The sequence below is a fragment of the Giraffa tippelskirchi genome, chromosome 6, assembly GCF_054371585.1.
Source record: "Giraffa tippelskirchi isolate mGirTip1 chromosome 6, T2T-mGirTip1v1.2.pri, whole genome shotgun sequence".
NCBI lineage: Eukaryota > Metazoa > Chordata > Mammalia > Artiodactyla > Giraffidae > Giraffa > Giraffa tippelskirchi.
The window spans coordinates 66,363,477-66,385,680 of record NC_137280.1 but is presented as its reverse complement, the minus strand read 5'-3'; the positions used below and the strand labels follow the sequence as shown (position 1 = coordinate 66,385,680).

Here is a 22,204-nt window from a genome sequence, read left to right as displayed (position 1 = left end):
GGAAACCATATTTTTGAGGGGCTTTTGAATACATGATGGAAAGAGATAGCTATTAATAGTTTGCTTGAAAGATGAGTGGACCACATGCACAATGGGAGGACAGGATTCTAAGATTGAAACTAAAACGTGCATGCTGTTGTACAGCTTACAGAGCATTCAGAATTCATTATCTCATGTAACCTTCTCAACAACAGAAAATGAATGTCATTATTCCCATTTTACAGACAAGGCAATTAATGGAGTCGAGTTAAATGACTTGCCTAAGTTACACAGCTGGAAATGGTAGTCAGGCCTTCCTGACTTCAAAATCAGTACTATTTTCAGGATGCTGGGTGTTACATGTTACAGACTGAATGTTTGTGTCCCTCCAAAATTCCTATGTTGAAACCTAACCCCTCATGTGATGGTATTGGGAGGTGGGGCCTTTGGGAGGTAATTAGGTCATGAGAACAGAGCCTTCATAAATAGGATTAGTAAGTGTCCTTATAAAAGAGACCCCAGAGAGCTCCCTCCCCTCTTCTGTCATGTGAGGACACAGTGATGAAGGCTGCCTATGAACCAAGAAGCAGGCCTCACCAGACACCAAATATGCCAGCATCTTTTTCTTGAACTTCCCAGCCTCTGAAACTCTGAGGAGTCTGTGGTTTTTGGTTACTACATCCCAAACAGACATAGGCTTCTACCTGCTGTTGTCAGGGGTGATACCCCAGAGAAACAGAGCAAGTCACTGCAGTGTGAGTTGCCAGAGGCTTTCCCAGGCATTATCCACAGGTTTCCATTTGCTTGAATTTGTCATATCTATCAGGACCTGATTGAATGAGCCAAGGTCAAAGGCGAGAATCATCCTCTCAGCCTCCCTGTATCCAGTGACACATGCATATAAGTTGGATCTCTCATCTCAGGCATCTCTTAATTCAGTGGAGTGCAGGGGAAGTGAGATCCAGCCGCTGCCCAGGCCCTCACTTACTCTTCCCTGCTTCCTAACCGCTCCCGGCCCTCCCCTCGCCTCCCCCGCCCCCCTCCCGCCACATTTACATTCTATGTTACAATCACGCAGAGCTTTTTGCAGTTCCCAAGTGTGCCAGAAAGCTCCTACCCCCATGCCTTTAACAATTCTTATGATGACAACTACAATGATCATAGCTCTCTCCTGGGTCCTATTAATCTGCTAGGTTCACAGTATACATGTACTGTCATTTAACCACTGCCCCCTCCCCAGCCCTAATGAAGTAGTTACGATCAATCCCATTTCACAGAGGAGCAAACTGAGGCTCAGAGTGGCTAAGTGCAGGCTTTGAGCCAAGCAATCTGGGTTTATGCCCAGCTCCACCACTATCCAATTCGTCTGACCTTGAGCAAATTCCCTCTCTCTCCTGGCTCCAGTATCTTGCAAGACACTGAGCGTGATGAACCTACCTCATGGGGCTGTTGTGAGAATTAGATGGGCACAGCCTTTGGCACCTGGTCAGCATTTCCAAAATGTTCTGCATAATTGATACCCATTTTGTAGGCAGCCAAGAAACTAAACTCAGCTCAGCTGTGTCTAAGTCCAAACCCTTCCCCTGCTGTTTCTCACTTTCATAGTTCAAGACCCAGGTTCCACCTCTCCCCACGCCACCCTCTACCACCGCAGGCAAGGCATCTGTTCCCCTCTTGTAAGGATGAGTGTGGGTGCTCAGGCAATCTTCCAGGGGTTTCTAATGCCTCTCACAACTTCTAGGAAGGGCTTTCTGATCTCCTCCTGCTGTCCTCTTTGGTTCCCTCCCTTCCAAGCTGGGTAAACACCCCTGCCCCCTGTCTCCTCTATACAGTCATGCTTTCCTGCAGATGTGGATTCACATGGTCCTCCATCTTGCCCCAGGACCAGGAGCCTCTAAGAAGTCCTGCTGAAATCCTAACATCTCAGCACCTCCGCCCCCCCCCAGCTCCCTGCACAGGGCTTTAGAAGGGGCGCCATAAAGAAATGAGTGATAATCAGGTAAGTCAGCTCTCACTATTACTATCTGGTGAGTGGTCACATCCGCATGTCGGCAGCACATCCAAGAGAGCTGGAGGTTGAAAAGACAGTGGAAGCTTTTGGAGTGACTGCTGGTGTCCTGCTAGAGGTCAGAGGAAAGAGACTTTAAAGAATATTGTCTGTATTCCCAGGAAATGTGGCTGAATCTCAAGACCATGATAGGGTTTGAGGGCTGGGGGAGCAGGGAAGCATTTCAATTTCCTAGGCATGTCCTGCTGTATGGAGAAAAATCACTCTATGCCATTACAGAGGAGGGAAAAGATGCGGTCTCTCATAACACCCGAAATTAGAATTTCAGTGAGGAGCCTTTTGTCTAGGAATTTCTGTGCTAGAAGTCCTTGGAGAGCCTCCTATGAGAGCACCAGAGGCACCCCCTCTCTTGCCCCTGGCCCTTCTTTATTTTTCCCCCTAGCACTTAGCACCACCAGACACATCAGATATGTATTGCCTGACACCCCCACCCCCAAGGCAGGTATTGTTTGGATTCCTAGCTGCACACAGTAGGCCCTCAGTGAAGATGCGTTGAGGGCTGAATGAGTGTATTGAATGCACCAGCCTTCACCGCCTCAATGCCAGGTGGGCCGGGCAGGCCAGCATCCTTCCCCACGGACAGGTGAGGGGGGAGCGGACCCTGGGCTAGGAACCGGGTTGTCCCGCAGGTCGGGGGCACTCAGGGTTCGAACGGGAGCCCGGCCTCACGGGCTGTGACCTTGGGCCAGCCCCGCGCCTCCCGGAGCTGGAGTTTCCGCGTTTACGCCGCCGGGAGGGCGCCGAGCGCCCCCCACGCGGCCGCTCGGCTGCCTGCCGCGACATGCCCAAGGTCACCCCGGGCCCCGGCCCGGACCCCCGCCCCCGCCGCCGGGTTTTGGGGTGGGGGCCGGCGCGGGGCGGTCCCGGGGCGCCGCGCGCGCTGACGCCGGGCCCCGCGATGCGGCGGGTACGGGGCGGCGTCGGCGGGCGTCCTCCTTTTGTGCGAGCGCCGGCGGCTCGGCTTCTTGAAGGTAAACGGCGTTTCCTCTTCCTCCTCTACGCGTCTCTTCCTTTTATAGTTATTTCTCGCCTGGCGCTCGCCGGGGCCGCCGCTGCTGCTGCTGCTGCTGTGCCGGCGCGGCGGGGGCCGCTTGCAAACCTGCGGCGGTGACGTGAGACCCGCCAACCCGGAAACGGCGGCGGCGGCGCCCGAGGCTCCTGCGCGCCCGCGCCCGCGCTCCCCTCGCCGCTCGCCCGGGCCGCCAGGTACGTGCCCCGGGCTCCGCCGGCGCCGCAGCCCGGGCCGCCCGGCTGGTCCGCGCGCGCCCTGCGAGCCGACCTGCCCCCGGGGAGGGCGTGGGGTGCGGGGCGCGCGCGTGATGGCTGCGGGGAGGGGAAGGGATGCGATCCGGGCCGCGCCGGGCGTCCTGCGGTTTGGAGTAGGGGCGCCGCGAGGGTGGGGGACTCGGCGCGGGGCGGGGACGGGGCGCCCGGAGGGTGCGCCTCGGGTGGGCTGCGGAGGGCGGACGTGAGGGGCGCACGCCGCGGGGCCGCCGTCCGGGTCCACCCAGCTGCGGGGAGCGCGCGGCGGCGCGCGGAGGGAGGGGGTACCCGGGGTGACTGCTCCCCGGCGGACCCCTTCTGAGAGCCAGGTGAGGGCGCAGGGTCTGACCCGGGCGCCTTGCATCCCCTCCCCCAGGTAACTTCCACTGGGGGCTTGGAAGGCCAGTCTTTTAGAATTGAGGAACTGGAGGGGGTGAACAAAATCTCCACTGGCTTCAAGACTTCCTCCTGGGGTAACCACCCGCCCGTGTTTAAAGAGGGCTTCTTCTGTGCTCTTTATCTTTAAATCACCTTTTTTTTTTTAAATGGAAGTTAACGGGTGTATGCCCTTGCAGCCTACAGGGCTTTCCTGGGGCTGCGCGCACACACCGTGGGTCTCGAACCTGTCTGTCCTGTGTGGCGGAGAGGTGGGGGCGGGGGGGGGGTAGGAAAGAGGAACCGAGGACTTCCCTTACTGGAGCCCAGCGGGGCGGGCTTTGATCCTCACCCTGCTGCAGAAATGGAGCTGGTCGGGGAGGGCTTGAGCGGGAAGGAGGCCCCTCTGGGGAGTGTCACGAGAACTTTGTACCTGGGTTTAATTCCTTGATGGGTCACTTGCTAGCTGTGTGACCTTGGGCAAGTCGCCTGCCCTCTCTGAGTCTTAGGCGCTGGTCTCTAAATCAGGCTGCTCTGAGTTGGGCCTCCAGCAAGTGAGCGTGAATTTCTTGGCCTGGAGAGAGCGCAGAGATGGGAAGTGCCATTGTCAGTCACCTTTCATTTTTGCATCCCCACCGCCTGGAAGGGGGGCCTGGGGCACGTAGATGTCTGTGCAGTGAACAGGTGGATGGTGAATTTTGAGAAGTGAGTGAGTGGCCTGGTGTGGTTCCACGTTTTGGCTTCCTTGCCCTGTAATGGCCTCTCCACAGCCCCCAGAGAGCCATGTTTTGCCACCTGGGATATATGTAATCCACCCCCTTCCCAAGAAGGATTATCCTGTGAAAATATTGACTCCTTATGAAGAGGAGCTTAAACTCTGACTTTGAGCCTCTCCTCTTCTTGGAAGATTGCATTTGGTGGAAATGAAAAGGAATCATTTTGATTGCCACTGCCTGATGACTGGCTTGGGCGGGCTGCCAGGGCTGACAGCTGGGCTGACTTCTCAGGCCTGGGGGTTCCTGTAAGCGTGGTGGGTTTTCTCCTAGGTGGGGCATGCAGAAGTGGTCATCTGGCCTCAGTTTTCATGGCGAGGCAGGTTGTAATTTACATTATCTGGATGCTTGCTAAACTTCAGGCATGGGGAGGGGCAAAGCATGTGTGCTGAAGGAGGCTAGGTTGTTCTCATCTACACGGGTACTTGGAAATGGCCTTCAGATAAAGACTCAGGATGTGTTTCTGCATGTCCTTTGGGATATTTTCAGATAATTTTGCTTTCTCTGACCGCCATTCCTTCGCTTCGTTTCTCAGCTCCCACAGGCCTGTGTGCACCTCTCTCAGGATCCTTAGCTGTGCTTTTTTTTTTTTTTCTTTTTCCCAACTTCTGGAGGGCAGGAGATGAACCTGAGTGTGGCTATTATTTTAAGAGGCAAGAGCAGGCACCTCTGTGCAGTGGCCAGTTACAGATTAAGCTCGCACAGGTTCATTTTGAAGACATAGAGTGGCCACAGTTACCTATGAAGTAGAGATTTTATTCTCATCTTACGACTCAGAAAAAGTATAGGACTTGGCCCAAGACCCTTAGCCAATAAAGCCGCAGATTCAAGGTCATCACTTCAGTCTTCCATCCGCTGAGCTCTCCCTCTTTTTCCTGTGGACCGTGCTCCCACCTGAAGGGCCTTTTTGGTTCTCCTGGCACCTGGCAGGCTGTCTGGCATATGCTGGTATCCATTATTTTTGTGTTTTTGTTTTTGACAGAATGAATAAAAGAGTGATGGTTTCCCCTTTGCTCTTTGTGGAAGTTCAATCTGTCTCCACCTTAAGGTCAACGCACCGGCCTGTAGGTGACCTTGATATTGTTCCTTGGCTGTTCCTCCCTAGTGCGTCTTGGTTCCCCATCATGGAATCCCAGTCTCTGTTCTTACTTCAGGACCCAGAGCCTGTGACAGGAGGGACTCCTGAAGAGACCACTGTCCCGTGACTTCAGTGGTCTGGGATTTGGCTGTCTCCAGCAAAACCATCTTCCAACGAGCATTGTGGAGATGGTGTTGTGTCAGTGAAAAATTCAACTTTAAAACTGACCCACTTTAGCTAGGTGCTGGCTTGAAGCCTTAGACAGATCACGACCTTCTTGGAACTTTCTTTTCCTTATCTCTGCCCCATCTCATCTAGTTCACTGGCGTCCTGAACAGGATCCAGAGTCACACCTCAGTGTCCCCTCTTACTGCCCCTGTGCATGTCATCATGTTTCTTCCCTGCTCAGAACCTCAGTGTTCTTATTTGTAAAATGGGATGGTTTTGCTCCTTGCAGTAGTGTACATGAAGCTCTCAGCCCAGGCCCCTAATAAATGGCCATCATCATTAATGATTGTTATTATCAACAGCAGCAGTAATGATCCTTCACTAGAGAGAGCATAAGCATCTCAAAGGCCAGACCCATCTCTCTTTTTTAACTTGAATTGGAGCTTCTGGAGAGAAGTAAATTGAGGGAGGGGTGGGAGAAGGGTGGATTTTATTCTTTTTCTCCTCCTCTGGGGCACTTGGTAAAGGCTCTTCTTTTTCATCCATCCCTGAGGGTAAAGTTCTCTTGTCCTCTCTTCTCAGAAAGTGAGCTTTCTGTGTGTCTATGACTCTCATTTCATATATCTTATAACCTTTGCATCCACTACTTCCAGATTTCATCTGAGACTTGATCCCCCTGGATTCTCAATGGGCAAAGTTCTGTTGCATTGTGGAACTTTGGGAGTTAAGTGTTTGATAGTCTTGAAAGGGGTGATTGGCCTCACCAGGTTGAAAGGAAGATAATAACTTTGTAACCAAGGATGCATGAAGTTAACTCCATTCTCTATTCTCTCTCATCCTTTTCTGCTTTAAAGGCAGTGTGGGTTTGGGTTTGGAGGCCTGAGAGTCTGGCTGTCCATCCTGGTTCTTCTGCTGCTTGCTAGCTCTGTGACCTTGGGCAAGACACTTCCTCTTTCTCTGGGCCTTCTTCATCTTTCAAATGAGGAATAATAATTGCCACCTGGAAAGGCTGTTGTGACAATCAATGCAGAAGTGGTCTGGGGAGTCTCCCAGCACATAGTAGGTGTTCAGCAAATATCCATTACTTTCCCACCAGTCCTGGGCTGTTTCTGTATGGGCCCCAGTCCCATCGTCCTGTGCCTCTGTTAACAGGGCTCCAGTTCCCACTTGGGATCAAGTCCTTGGCTTACAGCTTCTTCCTAGATTCAAGTCTCCATGCTTCCCAAACCAGTGGTTGACTGGCCACAGTATGGTGTTTCCCCCAAATGAAGAGATTCTTGTACCAGAGCTGGTCAAGGAGAGTCAACTGAGGACTCATTGAGTTTACGTTCTGTCTTGTTGATTTTTCCTCCCTCCACCCCCCCACTCCTTTCCAAAGGCTTACATGTTACCATCCGTCCCAGGGGAAGGAGACGTTGTGTTCATAAATTCATAAATAATCGAAGCCGGCGAGGAGATTTGTTTAAAGAAGTGATGCTGAGAATGATTTTTTTTATAAATATTTAGGATAATCTGAAGCCATTAGAGGAATCTCAGGGTTTATTAAAAATAAAACCTGAAAGCGTGTTTTGGAAGGATTCCTTTTCTTTTGAAGTTGAGTAAATGTCAAGAGTAGAAAATAAGGGAAGAACATTTTCTGAGTGTGGATGCAGGGCCCGTGAGGGGGCAGGTGGGCTGCTAGTCTGTTTGTCTCTGCTGTTAAATATTGGCTGCCATGCAGTCATCTGCTTTTGAGGGTTCATGAGGCGGGGGGGGGGGAGTGGAGCGTGGGGGTAGCCTCATCCACAGCACTGAGGGAGGGGCTGCAACATTTTGAAGCCGCTGGGCTTCCTTGAGACTCAGAGGGCCCGTGGGTCACACCTGGCAGGAGTCACCCTGAGGGGCTGCACGTTTCAGATCCTGCTTATGAGTCAGCAGCAGGCTTCTAGAAGGCTACTAAGGTGAATGTCCTTTGATTACTGTGTGTATGCTTAGTCACTCAGTCGTGTCCAACTCTTTGTGATCCTATGGATTGTGGCTGCCAGGCTCCTTTCTGTCTGTGAGATTTCCCAGGCAAGAATACTGGAGTGGGTTGCCATTTCCTCCTCCACGGGGTCTTCCCAACCCAGGGATGGAACCCGGATCTCCTGCATTGGCAGGTGGGTTCTTCACCCCTGGCCCCACCAGGGAAACCCTTGGTACATTTAGTGAGCTACATTTTAGGGAGCCCTGCTGAGGCCCACAAGTCTGGAGGCGTCTAGGTGGTCAAATCAAGGTCTGTGGGGAAGGGGCATGTCAGAGCTGGGAGGTACCTTGCAACACGTCCCATACTGGAGTGTATGAGTCTCCCAAACCTACTGAGGATTCCCTTGCAGATTCTGAGTCAGAGGCTGGGATGAGCAGAGAGCCTGCATTTCTGACACTTCCCCACGTGATGCTCAGCATTGTGGACCTTTCCTCCAGTAGGGAGAGCTTGGAGGTCCCTACCCTCTCATTCACTTGGGACCCAACCGACACTGAGGATGTGAATTGGCATATGACCCTGGAGGCTCCCGGCAGCTGATGGCTTAGTTAGTGGAGGAAGCAGACGTGCCCCAAATATCACACGATAAGAAGATGGTGAGGACCTGAAGGGAGGGTGGAGAAGAGCCCTCCTTTATCCATCCAGAGGTGCTCTGCTGCCCAGCAGGGAGTCGGGGAGGGAAGAGAGGGAGGCAGGGCAAGTGTGGCAGCCTTCACACGTGATGCTGTTGGGAAGGACTGAGCAGGAACTGCATGCTCAGAGTTGCAGGTGCTCCATGCTCTTAATTAAACCGATGAGGGAACTGGGATCCAGAGGGGGAAGTGTCTTGCCCAAGAGACAAATGCAGGACTGGAACCGAGGTCTCCTGGCTCCCGAGCATCTGCCCGTGAATACCTTGGGGCTGCCTTAGCACCGGACTCTGAGGCCAAGGGGGCCTGGGGGCTGGACATCCTTCCCCAGCACAAAAGATATCTCTGCTCCTGACCTTCCTTGGGCAGGGGACCAAGCCCTTAAACCCACAGTGGGAAAGAAGACCCAACATGGGAAAAGTGACGGCTTTGAAGTCGCACACCCTGTCAGAGACACGTGGCCTCCTCTCCCCTCCTCGGTCAGCATCCTCAGACCAGGACAGGGAGGGACAGTGCCACAGTCATGCAGAGGAAGTGAGGATGGGAAGGCATGCAGAAGAGGTGAGGGGAAGTCATGAAGAGGAGGTGATGGGAAGGCATGCGAGGAGGTGAGGATGGGAAGAGGCTTGAGGCAGAAAAGCTCCATCCTTGGCTTACTTGCTCAAGGAGTCTACTGGGACGGGCCCTGTCTGGCCGCTTGGAGTTCTCTGGAATTTAAACCCAGCGCCCACTCAGCAAATACTGTTGGGCTGTGAAGCTGAGGTGTCCTGGCCCTACCACGAAGTAGCTATGTGACCTTGGGCAAATTAGAGCACCTTGCTGAGCCAGAACCTCCCGGGACAGAGCTGGGCTGGTAACACCTCCTCTCTGGATTGTTTGGAGGGCTAAATGATGATGTCCTGACAAGCTGCTAGCCTAGCACCTCGTATCAATAGAAACACTCCAAAAAGACACCCCCTCTCTGCAAGGACGTAGTCACAGCTGGGCAGGAACTGCTTTGTTGAGTGCTGATTTCAGGTCAGGGCTGTATCCTTCTGGCATATCCTTGGAATATGGATTTGATAGGAAGGCAAGTCTTTCTTTTTGTTTTGTTTAATCTTTTGGCTGTACCATGCTGCATGTGGGATCTTATTCCCTGACCAGGGATTGAACCCTTGCCCCCTGCACTGGAAGCACAGAGTCTTAGCAACTGGACTTGCCACGGAAGTTCCAAGGGCAGGTATTTGTGTAAGATACTTTCAAACTGCTGTAGTGCCTTAATGCAAAACCAAGGGACCTGGCGCCTCTGGGGTTCTGCTTTGAAAGGGGGAAGAGCCATGGACCTCACGGCCTGGTATCTCTTGGCTCACTCACGACTCCCTGAGTGTGGAGTTGTTTGCAAACTGCCTCATGTGCCCCGACACCCCAGTGCCTGCTGTGCAGCTTGTTGTGGCTCTTCAGTGGGGCCTGGCATCTCACAAGTGCTTAGAAATCGAGTCCCCTGTCTGCTGTCAGCCTCAGGGACTGTCTGCTGGGACTCAGGGGGGAGGAGCGAGCAGCCCAGCGGAGGCCTCCACTGCCAGTTTGTGTGCTGGCCTGGCCCCAGCTTTGCTCAAAACCAGAGGTGAAGTAAAATACAGAAGACAGCAAGGAAGTGAAACTCGGCCAATAACATCCTAAAATGTCGGCCCTGCTCCCCTGAACTCTAGTTCTGCGCACTTCCCTGAGCTCTGAGGGGCGCCAGGGACAACCAGTGGGTGCATGTAGATCCAGCAGGCTGTGAACCAAAGTGGAGGGGTATTTCATAGTCTTTTCCAAACAAGCCTTCATAGCTATCGGGTGTTCAGTTCACTGTGGAGAAAGCAGATCCATCTTGCTCTTCAACAGGAGTCACTAAGTAAGTACGTACCTACTATGCGCTGGGCCAGTGATGGGTCCATTGGGGGGAATAAATATTCCGTGGCCCCCAGCCAACCCACACAAGTCCCTAAGGGCCTGAGCAGCTTAAGAAGGCAGGGTTCGGATTGTTTCCTTGGGCTCACCAGAACCCAGCCCCTCCAAGCCCACCCTGTCCTTCAGGAATCGGAGAGGCACTGTGGATGGGTTTGGGGATGGGCATCAGAGGACGGAGCAGTGGGGTGATTGAAGGGGTGGAGAGGGGAGCGGGAGGTGGGGAGTGAGACAGCATCTCCGACACTTTGTGTGGCATTTATGGCCCAGGCAAGGACCTCCCTGATGACAGGGCTCCCGTAAATGTCACATGGTGGGGTTTTGTGATTTGGGGCTTTTGTGGTTTTTTTGGTCTCCCTTGTAATGACAGCAGCTTTCCCTTATCGAGCATGGACAATGTGTACTTTCCACATGGTGGTTCTTACCTTTACAGTAACTCTGTGAGTTAGGTAATATTATCTCCACCTTCTAGAGGAGGAAACAGAGAACACTTAGAGGTTAATAAAAAGCAGAGCTGGAATTCAAAGTACTATCTCTGCCAGCTTCAATATCACCTACTGTTTTTTTTAAGTTTATTTGTTTATTATTTTGGGCTGTGCTGGGTCTTCACTGCTGTGTGAGGGCTTTCTCTGGTTGCAGCGAGCAGGGCTACGCTTTAGTCTCCGTGCACAGGCTTCTTATTGCACTCACTGGCTTCTCTTGTTGTGGGGCACAGGCTCTAGGGTGAGCAGGCTTCAGTAGCTGTAGTGGGTGGGTTCAGTAGTCATGGCACACGGCCTTAGTTGTCCCTCAGCATGTGAAGTCTTCCCAGACCTGGGATGGAACCCATGCCCCCTGCATTGGCAGGGGGATTCTTAACCACTGGACCACCAGGGAAGTCCCCACCTACTGTTTTTACTACCTCTTCTGAGTGTACCTCGAGCATAACGAAAACCTACGAAGGGAGTTGTCTTGTAGGGAGCAGACGGCTGCGGCTGGATGCTGCTTCGTGTTGCTAGAAGACAGAGGTGGTTTTCTGAGGGAACGTCCGCTTATGCTAGGCACCCCGCCAACCATCACTGGTGAGAGCTACCTTCCATGAACTTGTCATCCCAGGAATTTGAGGATTTGTAAATTACTCTTGCAGGTAGATTACTTGGGCTAATTTGAATAGTGAGGTTTTTGGTAAATTTCAGTGTGAAACTGACTTGTGCTATTAACACATCTCTTGTTGCATTTGGTGTTGGGACCTGTAGCACATTCCTTCGTCCATACGCACCCCCACAAGACAAAGATCTGGGCGAAGGAAGTGTACTGTGGGTTCAGGCTTTGGGGTGGATGGTTGAATAGGAAAGGAAAACCCCGGTTTTAGAGTCTGGGTCATTGTAGACTTGAGACAATAAGGTGGATACGGGATGAATTGCTCTGCTCATGGTAGTCCCACACTGCTATCCATTTTCAGTGTGTGAATTTGCCAGAGTATTCTATGCCTGTGCTTCCTCTTCCCCAGTATTTCTTTTATCTAACTATAACTTGGGTATGTTTAAGCTTCCTGGGTGGGAGAATCAAGAGAGAGAATCAAGAGGCCACATTTTCTTTTTTTTAAAATTATTTATTTATTTTTGGTTGTCCTGGGTCTTTGTTGCTGTGTGTGGGCTTTCTCTAGTTGCAGCGAGTGAGGGCTACTCTTCGATGTAGTGCCTGGGCTTCTCGTTGAGGTGGCTTCTGTTTTTGCAGAGCATAGGCTCTAGGCACATGGGCTTCAGTACTTGTGGCACATGAGTTGAGTAGTTGTGGTACATGGGCTTAGTTGCCCCGAGGCATGTGGAATCTTCCTGGACCAGGGATCGAACCCTTGTCTCCTGCATTGGCAGGTGGATTCTTATCCACTGTACCACCAGGGAAGTCCAGGAATCCACATTTTCAACACGCACTCTCAGATAATTCTGATGCCTTGTCACTGAGTTAGAGGAACCCCCACGTAGCAGGATTTTTTGCCTGTGTACCGCCTGATTCTAACTGCTGGGGGTGGGGCAGTTGGTGTAAGATGGAAAGAACATTGGAGATCACCTAGTCTCATCCTTCTCAGGCTTTTTCAGGCCACAACCCATGCAGGAAAACAGAATTTGTAAGCCTGGGTTGGGCAGTGAAAGAGGAAGCATCTCTTGGCTGGAGGTGGCTGACCCCAGGGTCACCCGCCCGAAGTGCTGAGGAGGTCACTATCTCAACACAGTGTAACCTTGTCTAGGAAGCTCTGATTCTCATCTAAGGTGGGAACTTGTTCAGACTGCCCATGAAGGCCCAGAGAGACGATATGAGTTGCCCAGAGTCACACAGGAACTTGGAAGTCATCTACACCACTCACTGAAAGAATGAGCCATCAGACCAGGGAGGTGAAAGCCCCACATGGCCAGCTCATGGCCCAGCAAGGCGTTCTTGTGACCAGATAGCCTGTCCTTGGGAGGTGGCCACAGTGCAGAGCCATGGTGGCTTTCCCAGTGCTTACCAGCCTTGGAGGCCCAGTTTCCTGTTCTAACCCGAAACTGATTTTCTGCTAGTTCCTATCAGACAGACACACCCTTCAAGACTCAGAAGCACTGAAGGAGAAAAAACATAAGCGTCATATCTCAGTTGTGAAGTCCAGGAATCAACCCAGCAGGCAGAACTGCATGGTGAATTAGGAGATAGTCTCCTAATTTGCCCCTGAGGGATCGTTTGCACACGTGTGATTTTGTATATGTGATGCTATGCTATCCCGTGTGTGTGAACATATCATGCAAACAGTAGTGTACACTTGTACAGTTGTACACAATGTACGGTATCCCAAAAAATAAATACACATAAATTCAAGAGGCAAAGTACACTTTCATTCAAGTTTCTTTAAAAAAAAAAAAAGTGGCCCTTTGAGTATAGTTGGATATACTATTGAGTATAGTTGAATATGGCTAAATTAAATGAACATGAGATATACTTCCATTGTACCTTGTGATAGACTGAGGACATCGTGAGAATGTGTAGTTGTCCTGACCCAGTGGCACGCCACGTATTACACGTATATGTTAATAATTAATTATTCCAGGGGTCTCAGCTGCTTGAGTGCTGTTAACTTTGGAGAGTTTTAGGGGGTCCAGCCGCAGTGTGGGAGACCCAGTAGATGGGAAGGACACAACTTCTGGCCTAGTGGAGCCTGAATCAGTCTTTTTTTGTTACTGCGAGGCCTTTTCTCTGTTGGCAGTGAGCAGGGGGTGCTCTTCTACTTGCGGTGCCTGGACTTCTCATTGCAGTAGCTTCTCGTTGCTGAGCACAGGCTCTAGGCACTCGGGCTTCAGTTGCAACACTGAACACTCGGGCAACACTCGGGCTCAGTAGTTGTGGCTCGTAGGCTTGGTTGCTTCACGGCATGTGGAATCTTCCTGGGGCAGGGATCAAACCTGTGTCCTCTGCATTGGCAGGTGAATTCTTATCCACTGAGCCACCAGGGAAGCCCACGTATGTGGTTGAGCACCCCATCCTGGAGTTGATCTGACAGGGTGTCCTGGGCCCTAGGGGGCTCTGACCTTCAGAGATGACCCCACCACCTTGAGGCCCTTCTCCCTCCCCCCAGTGGAACTCTCTCTTTCCCAAGCGGTGTTTCTCAAAGTTTCAGTGGTGAAATGCAGAGGAAGTGTAGAAAAGCAAATTTGCATACTTCTGACTTCACCCTTGCCCTCTCCCTCTCAGAAGTAAATGAGGAATAGTCGAGATGCATGACCCTTTGAATGTCCATCCACCCCCTTCCCCCAGGGATCCCCCCCTTCCAGAATCATGGCTGGGGATGGGATTGGAGAATGCTTCTCTCCAGCTAAACTGATCTTTGTGTCAAGACTGCAGACATTTAAAACACAAAGAAAAGGAACCTGATCTCTTGTTCCTGAACATAGTAGGTGGGGCAGGAGGGGGGAAGGGTTTGATTCCACCTTCGAGCTTATTCTCCTGTGTGTTATGGGGCTGTCACTCAGTCAGAGTCGGGGTGGGGAAGTCGAATAGCACCTGAGATGCACCTGCTGACATGCAGAGACTGGAATGTTCCTAAGAGCTCTCTCTGGAGAAAACCCAGTGGGTGCCCTGGCACCCCGCCTGGATGCCTGGGAGCCATGTCATCCTGGGAAGGCAGGTGTATGTTCTTGCTAGTGGCCAGCTGGGTCCTTCCTTTATCAACCTTTCTGGGCAATCATGGCAATTTATTTTTATTTTTTACGTAATTTTATTTATTGGTTTGCTTAGTGTTTGATGCTGCAGAGGCTTTTCTCTACTTGTGGCGATTGGGGGCTACTCTCTAGGTACAGGGCTTGGGCTTCTCAGTATTGTGGCTTCTCTTGTGGCTCATGGGCTTAGCTGCTCCATGACATGTGGGATCTTCCCAGATCAGGGATCGAACCCATGTCCCCTGCATTGGCAGGCGGATTCTTTATCACAGAGCCACCAGGAAAGCCCAACAGCTATTTTTTGAGTGTCCAGAAAAGCCCTTGTTTTTTCCATTCCCTTCCTCCTCTCTTCTCCTGTTGGGCCCGATACCAGGCCCTCTGCTCCCAGTCACCTTCCAGAGGAAGCGACAGGTGAATCAGGCAGTTGTGCTGCTCTGGCCAGATGAAAGGAGCTCCAGCTGCTCACTGAGCCCTGAGCCGTAGAGCTGAGTCATGCCGGTTCCTCTTCCTCACCCTTTCGAGCGTCAGGACTAGAACATAACCGTTAAAAAGCTGGTGTTGGGAGAGGTTTCTGCCTGGGCCCGTCATCTCATTTAATCCTCATCAGCCAGGAGATGTAGTTCAACTCCTAACAGGTGGCCTATCCGGTGTTCAGTTCAGTTCAGTTGCTCAGTCACATCCAACTCTTTGCGACCCCATGGACCGCAGCATGCCAGGCCTCCCTGTCCATCACCAACTCCCAGAGCCTACCCAAACTCAGGTTTAGTAAAAGCTTTCGTCCTTGGGCATAGCTGAAGCTCACAGCCACACCAAGGTTTTCGTTCCCTGAGGGTATGGGCGTCGTCTGCTGCTGAGAGGGCGGGAGGCACTGGGAACCCGCTGCTGGGCGCAAGGCTTTGCCTCTGCTGTGTGAGCAGCCCTGCCAGTTGCTTCACGCCCCTTCCCTTCTCTGTGGCGGAGGTGTCATGGAGCATCCTTATAGGAGGAGGAAGCCGGGAGTGCAATAGGCTGCCACCTCCCTGTGTCCCTCTCCTAAGGGCCACACTCTGGGGGTGCTGTCACCCGTGTCTTCCCAGAAGGCCCTGGCTGCGCTCTGGACTGCAGGGAGGGGTCTGTCCTAGGTCTGCCCTGCTCTCCCCACCCATCTCCCTTTCCTGTCCACACCCCACGCCCCTGCAAGCCTCCCAGCCTGGGTTGAGCCCTCCCTGGGGGAATAGTTGCGAGCTGACTGGAGGAACAGGCTTCTGTGAGTAGATGCACTGGGAAAAAAAGCTCTTTGTCCCAAGTTCGAGCCCAGCTGAGTGTTGTTGGCGCTGAATTAAAGATGAGCTTCCTGGCTGGCTGCTCTACTTTGTATTGACCAAACACCATGTCTTTAACCTTAAAAGAAAAAAGAAAACAAGGAAGGGAAAGAAGTCAGAAAGGGGCTTTCATGACAGAAAATAAAGGCTAAAGTCTAATAACAGTACCTTATAGCTGTGGAGTGCTTTTGGGAGGGTCTGCAGCCAGTTGAGGGGAAGTTCCTCTTCTCTGTGCATCTAGCCATATGTGGACCAGGCTCACACACTCAGGACAGGCTGAACTGAACTGCCTGGATGGTCTGAACCCAGCTTTATAGATGAGGTAACAGTTTGAATTTTAAAGGCCACTGCTGGGGAAAGCATTTCAGACAAAGGAAACAGCATGTGCAAAAGGCAGCAGCACTCAAGCAGCTACAGGCAAATGGGTGGATTGGTTCAGCTTAGGAGCCGTCCTTCGATGTGTTTTCCTCTTCATCATTTATACTCAGAGTGGCTCAGAATCCTGATGCTGGGAAAGATAGAAGGTAAGAGGAGAAGGGGGCAACAGAAAATGAGATGGTTGGATGGCATCACTGACTCAGTGGATGTGAGTTTGAGCAAACTCCAGAAGATAGTGAAGGGCAGGGAAGCCTGGCATGCTGCCCATGAGGTCACAAAGTGTCAGACATGACTTAGCAGCTAAACAATGAGTTAATACTCAGAATGGCTGAGAATCCAGGTGGGTGTAGAGCTGACTTGGGATGGATTCTGCTCTGGTATGGAAACCAAATCAGTTTGCTAAGAGTACTTTGATGTTTATCAGGACCTTAGCTTTAAGAGAGGTTGGTCCCAGCCCAAGGAGATTGGCTTCAGCTTCAAATGCAGAGAGTCATTGGTAAGTGGAGACTCTGATAGAGGAGCTGGACCAGCAGAGAGTAAACGCTGGTGAGAAAGATCATCTTTTATAGAAAAAGAGCCAAGGTTGCCATTGTCTGAGGCTGAGGACTCATCTGGGAAACTGCTGCATGCCCTGGGGAAGGGGTGGAGGCAGAAGGGCCCATTGCTCTGTTTAGTAGCTTGGGGAATCATGTATTAATATATTCAAGATCATTTTCTTTGAAAACATCACAAAGCCAATGAAACTCCCGGGGGAGCCAGATTAAAGCAGTGATGGGGAATTTCATCAGTGCTTAATCAAAGACATAGACTGTTTTCTGGGCCTCACTGGTGACGCTCTCATTGTTTACTTTAATTGTGGAAATGTGTTCATTAGCATTTTATTAGGGCTGGCCCAGGGTGTCAGCCTTAATTTGCCCACTTTGATCTCTGGGATGTCATCGACTTTCTAGGGGGATCCTTGGGGCTCCTGGTCATCTCTGCCACTCATATTCAAATTCTGGCCAGACTTGCACCCAAATTTCAGAAGAGAGGTCCTTCTCCATACCCCTGGTTCCTGCCTGGGTTGAGGAGAACAGTTTGTGGGCAGCTGTCATTGGAAGGGACCTTAGCCAGTGTCTGGTGCAATGATTACATGAGGAGACTGAAGCCTCCTGATGATAGTGAATGTTCTGATGGTCTCAGCTTCTGAGCTTCATTCAGTTCGGTTGCTCAGTTGTGTCCAACTATTTGCGACCCCATGGACTGCAGCATGCCTGGCTTCCGTGTCCATCACTAACTCCCAGAACTTGCTCAAACTCATGTCCATCGAGGCAGTGATGCCATCCAACCATCTCATCGTCTGTTGTCCCTTTCTCCTGCCTTCAATCTTTCCCAGTGTCAGGGTCTTTTCCAGTGAGTCAGTTCTTAACATCAGGTGGCCAAAGTATTGGAGCTTCAGCTTCAGCATCAGTCCTTCCAGTGAATATTCAGGACTGATTTCCTTTAGGCTTGATTGGTTTGATCTACTTGCAGAGCTTCATTAGGTGCCTCTTTCAATCTACCAGAGACTGGGGCTTCCCAGGTGGCTCGGTGATATTCCTCCTGCCAATGCTGGAGACGCAAGAGACGCAGGTTCGATCCCTGGGTCGGGAAGATCCCCTGGAGAAGAAAATGACACCCACTCTGGTATTCTTGCCGGGAGAATTCCATGGACAGAGAGAAGCCTGGTGGGCTGCAGTCCATGGGGTTGCAGAGAGTCAGACACGATTGAGCGCACACACAGTCCCCAGCGAAGCTGCAAGTAAACAGGATTTTTAAATGCAGTCTTGACGAGCTGTGTGACAACCTAGTGGCAGAAGGCGGAGAGGGGTGAGGCAGGAAGAGCTGCATGGTCCAGAGCAACTTAGCCTGACTCTCCCACCAGGGACCAATTAATTCAGCAGGAAGTTATGGTTTACATTTTGCCCTGGAAACTCAGGCTCTGCACACATTTCTGGACCTTGGCCCTCAGAGCATCCTCCCCGCAAGTTTTGTTTAATCACGGTCATGGTTGAAAACTCCCAGCATTTTCCCCCCCTGATTTTATTAGCTAGTCCTTACCCACATTTCATCTGCTTTCTCTTAAACACTTTTTTGGGATCTGTGTTTATAGACCTTGAGTAAACACACATCTTTGACTTTTAATTAGGAAGCCAGCAATGGCCAGAAAAGGAGGCTCATTCTATTTCTCTTGTACTGTGACTGTTGAAAAAAATAAGACAGGGGATCCCCTAGTAGCTAGTAGAAAAAGACCTGGGGATGAAGAATTATGTGGTCTCCCTGCCCCACAGCAGATCAGGTGCTCTGAGTCAGCTTACATCACATCGACATTACCTGCAATAGATCACCTGAGGTTACCTTTGATTCATTCACTTATTCACTAGAGGGACACCACCTTTCTGTAACACCATCAGACCTTAGCGGGCAGCAGTGAATTTTGTCTGTGTTCACTCCTACTCCTTCACCTCTAGAATAGAGCATCCCGTGGGTGTTCAGTAAATATGTGTGTAATGAATAAATGAGTACCTGACGTTCCATCATTAGGAATCCATTTCTTTGTTTTAATCACAGGCTCCCATCTCCTTGTATCTTAGAACAGTGCTCTGGGGGAGGGTGAGGAATACAGTAGGTGCCAACAACAAGCTGGTCACGGGAGGGCAGACGAAACTCTGTGACTGCTGGGGAGAAAGTGAACCAGCAGCTGGTTGGGGTGTCTAGTCGGTCTGGAAGCTGATATGAAGAGAGTGGGATTAGAGGCTCTGCTAGTTGTATGAACAGGAATCTTGGGCAGGTCACCCAGGCCCTCTGAGATAGACTTCCTGATCTAGAAACCAAAGGGTGGAAGGATAATGCCAGACTCTTACCTAAAGAGTCTTACTTGCCCTGTCCCCTGGGTTTCGGTTTCTCCTCTGTCTTCTCAGCTGTTCCACTGGGGCTTCCTCAAGGCATTTATTCTGTCTCCACTGTGTCAGACACCATATGAGGCCCTGGAGGGGACGGTGGTGTCAGAGGTAGATGAGTCTTTTTTCATCTAAGCCGGGGAATTGAAATGGAGAGAGAGCCAGCAGTGATACAGGGAGCTGGGGTGGGGGACGTGCAACCCAGCCGAAGAGGTCAAGGCGGGCTTCCTGGAGGAAGTGGCATCCTAAAGGGTAGGGGCTGTGTTTTCTTACTCTTTAGATTCCTACCTCTAAGCAGAGTAGCTCATATATAATAGGTATTTGGAGAATGAATGACGGATGAGCAAATAAGTGTAATGGTGTTTTATAACCAGAAAGTGTAGAACAAGGGGCAGTTGTTGGTGTTATGATTTGTGGAGGGTAGAGCAGGGGCACTTAGGGCAACCTTTATCTCCCAGCTTCCTGAGGACCACCTGTCGCCAAGAGCTAGGATCTCCCTTAGAGCACAGACGTCTGTGTAATGGTGTCAGCCTCTGTCTTTTGCCCTGCGACTCAGGGATGGAAACTGTCCAAGGCTGGACATTTAAAGCCAACTCAGTGGCCAGTAGCCCTTCCTAATGGGATCTAAAGTTGGACATATAGACCTTGGGCTAGGTCCTAGGGCTAGTGGCTGACTCAGGAGGTAGCTCGTTGTGTGTGTGTGTGTGTGTGTGTGTGTTTATAAATGGAGTGATGCCCAGCAATTGCTAAAAAAAAAAAAGTCTGCAGCTTATATTCAGATCACTAACTCTGTGCTACATTTGCCATCCCCCGTGCAGAACTTGCTTGCTTTTTATCCTTTCCTTTAGCCAGCTGAACTTCTGGAAGCCAAGGATGATAACTGATTCATCTCTGTAACCCTAGAGCCCAGCAGGAGGCCTAGCCCATCTGGATCTTGAAACAGTTCGCTGAATAAATGAACAAACAAATGAACGAATGAACCTCAGTTTATGCCAATGAAGTTACCCCGGATGTAGCTGAAGCCGAACGTCTTTACGGGGTAGAGAGGGGTGTTTCTGGCAGCGACCTGATGCTGCTCTGTTAGCTGTTTTGCAATAGCAGATGCTTGAAATTCTGCTTGACACTTGCTCTCTGTGGTGAGAGATTAAGAAACACTTCCTTTGTTCACACTTGGCTCTGGGGCTGGGTAGACAGTCAGTGGCCTCTCTCAGTTCCTCCACCCTGGGTCCACTCTGTGGACCAGTTATGGTGAGACAGTGCTCGTGGGTCTGCAGTACGGTGAATTGGTGTGTCTTATGGGCACTTTCTGTATTTTCTATATCTCACCATCCTTCCCACCTTCCTGTCTGGGGGAATCCCCGGGATGTAAATCTTGCAGGGGAGTGGAGCTTTGACTTCCAGTACTGAAACCTAGTACAGACTAGGTGGACTAGATGTTCTTTTTTCCCCACATCTAGCTCCTCAGGCTGTGGCATGTGGCCTCCAAGTGGCCACGTGGCTTAGATTCCAGGTTGAGTGTGGCAGTGATGCAGGTGAATTAGAGGTTCCTCAAAGTCAGGAATACCCTAAGCAGACATCCCTTGGCATATACTTGGCCCAGTCTCCCCTGCTTCTTTATCCTAGACTGGTTCTCCAGCCTGCCTGGAATTCTGGGAGCTTCCCCTAATTTTCTCATCAAATTCCTCTTTTTCTTTTCTGTTGTCTGTAACCAGTAACCCTGACTGACAGGTACCACCGAGGCTGAGTGAGGCACCCCACCCCTATTATGGGAGGTGGGGGAGCTTGCTCTGGAGGCTCCCCATCTCCTGCCTCCCTTTTTGTGGTGTTGACACCACCCAGCCCGATCCCATTCCTCGAAGACCCAGTCTGCTACAGGTCAGGTGTGTAAACATCGGGCCACCTACTGTGTGTCAGGCGTTGTGCTCCCAGACACAGGGGTGCAGAGACCAAGAGTCCCTAATCCTGGCGACCAGGAGCTTCCTGGCCATTCATCCCTTTAACTGGTATTTACTGAGCACGTGCTGAGTGCCAGCAGGCACTGTGCTGGGGCTTAGGGGTGCAGGACCAAAGAGAGGTAATATTTGTGCTTCTGGAGTTTCCATTTCAGCTCTTGAGCCTGTTGTTTCTTTAAACATGTCTTATTCTTTGCTTGTTTTTCCATTCATGTATATGTGTGTGTGTGTGTGTGTGCACGCGCGCGTGCCCACACTGTGTTAGACACACGGCAGCACACAGCCTAGTAGAAGAGACAGGGAAGAAAAAGCCATTTTCAAATGCTGGGAAGGGCCATAACCTTGATGAAGACTAGGCAGAGAGGTGGCCCCTCTAAGGCGTGAAGGGAGAGAAGGCAACAGGCTTCTTTCCACAAGCTCCGTCCTGGTCGCTGTCCTCTGTTACCTTGATAAGGACAGTCTGGTCCAGGTATTTGCTGAGGGAGCAACTCCGAGTGGCTCCATACGTATTGATTTAAGTGCTTGTCAAAATCAGAGATTGTCTGGGGACTAACTTAATTTAGGTTCTCTTAAAATAATCAGTGAGATGGAAATTTCAGAACACCAAAATGCTCACATCTGTGCAGACATGAAACTTTTTCTTTAGAATCAGCGATGATGGGGGAGGACCAGGGCGGGGGTCAAGTCAGTGGAAAGTAAAAGCGCTTCTCCCATTCTCCCCCCTTCATCCTCTCATTCATCTAGAACTTGACCAATGATCTGGGTCTTCTCGCCAGGCTCTATTGTTCTTTTATCCCCTTGCCTCTTAGATTTGAAGCCAAGTGAGGACCTTTTCAATTCCTATGAGCTGCCCTAGGACAGGGCTCTTGAAGCCTTCTTCAGCAGAGGGGTTTCTAGGAAGCTCACCTGCATGAGCCCTACATGCTGGCCACATCCTGCATGGGCTATTTTTATTTGTTTTCGTTACTGCTTTACTGAGGTATGTGGCAGACAGAATCATGTCCTTCCAGAGATGGCCAGGTCCTAATCTCCAGGACCTGTGAATACTTACCTTACAATGGGACTTTGCTGATGGACTGAGGATCTTGAGATGGGAAGCTCTTTCCGGGTTATCCAGGTGGGGCTTATAAGAGGAAAATGGAGGGTGAGTGTCAGAGAAGGAGGTTTGATGATGGAAATAGAGGGTCAGAATTAGAGATTTGAAGATGCTGACGTTGTTGGCTTTGAA

At 51.0% G+C, this 22,204-nt stretch overlaps 1 protein-coding gene and 1 long non-coding RNA gene across 16 annotated transcripts in view; one reads left to right on the top strand and one right to left on the bottom strand.

The window, feature by feature from the left end:
* The first annotated feature begins 2,942 nt into the window (after positions 1-2,942).
* The window catches only part of CYRIB (CYFIP related Rac1 interactor B), a 147,824-nt gene continuing 128,562 nt past the window's right edge, over positions 2,943-22,204 (top strand). For 7 of the 15 annotated variants that reach the window (XM_081504052.1, XM_081504032.1, XM_081504042.1 and 4 more), the window contains exon 1: positions 3,177-3,253. The gene's annotated coding sequence lies outside the window, so the exon portion shown is untranslated. Of the gene's footprint in view, positions 3,019-3,176; positions 3,254-16,427; positions 16,603-22,204 lie in introns of those variants that run through there. The other 8 variants (XM_081504035.1, XM_081504039.1, XM_081504047.1 and 5 more) reach the window with 2 other exon arrangements.
* Positions 14,463-16,343, bottom strand: LOC145511209 (uncharacterized). Its single transcript, XR_014057633.1, has 2 exons — positions 15,897-16,343; positions 14,463-15,807 (listed from the first exon to the last, which is right to left on the bottom strand). It is a non-coding gene; the product is annotated as an uncharacterized LOC145511209 (long non-coding RNA).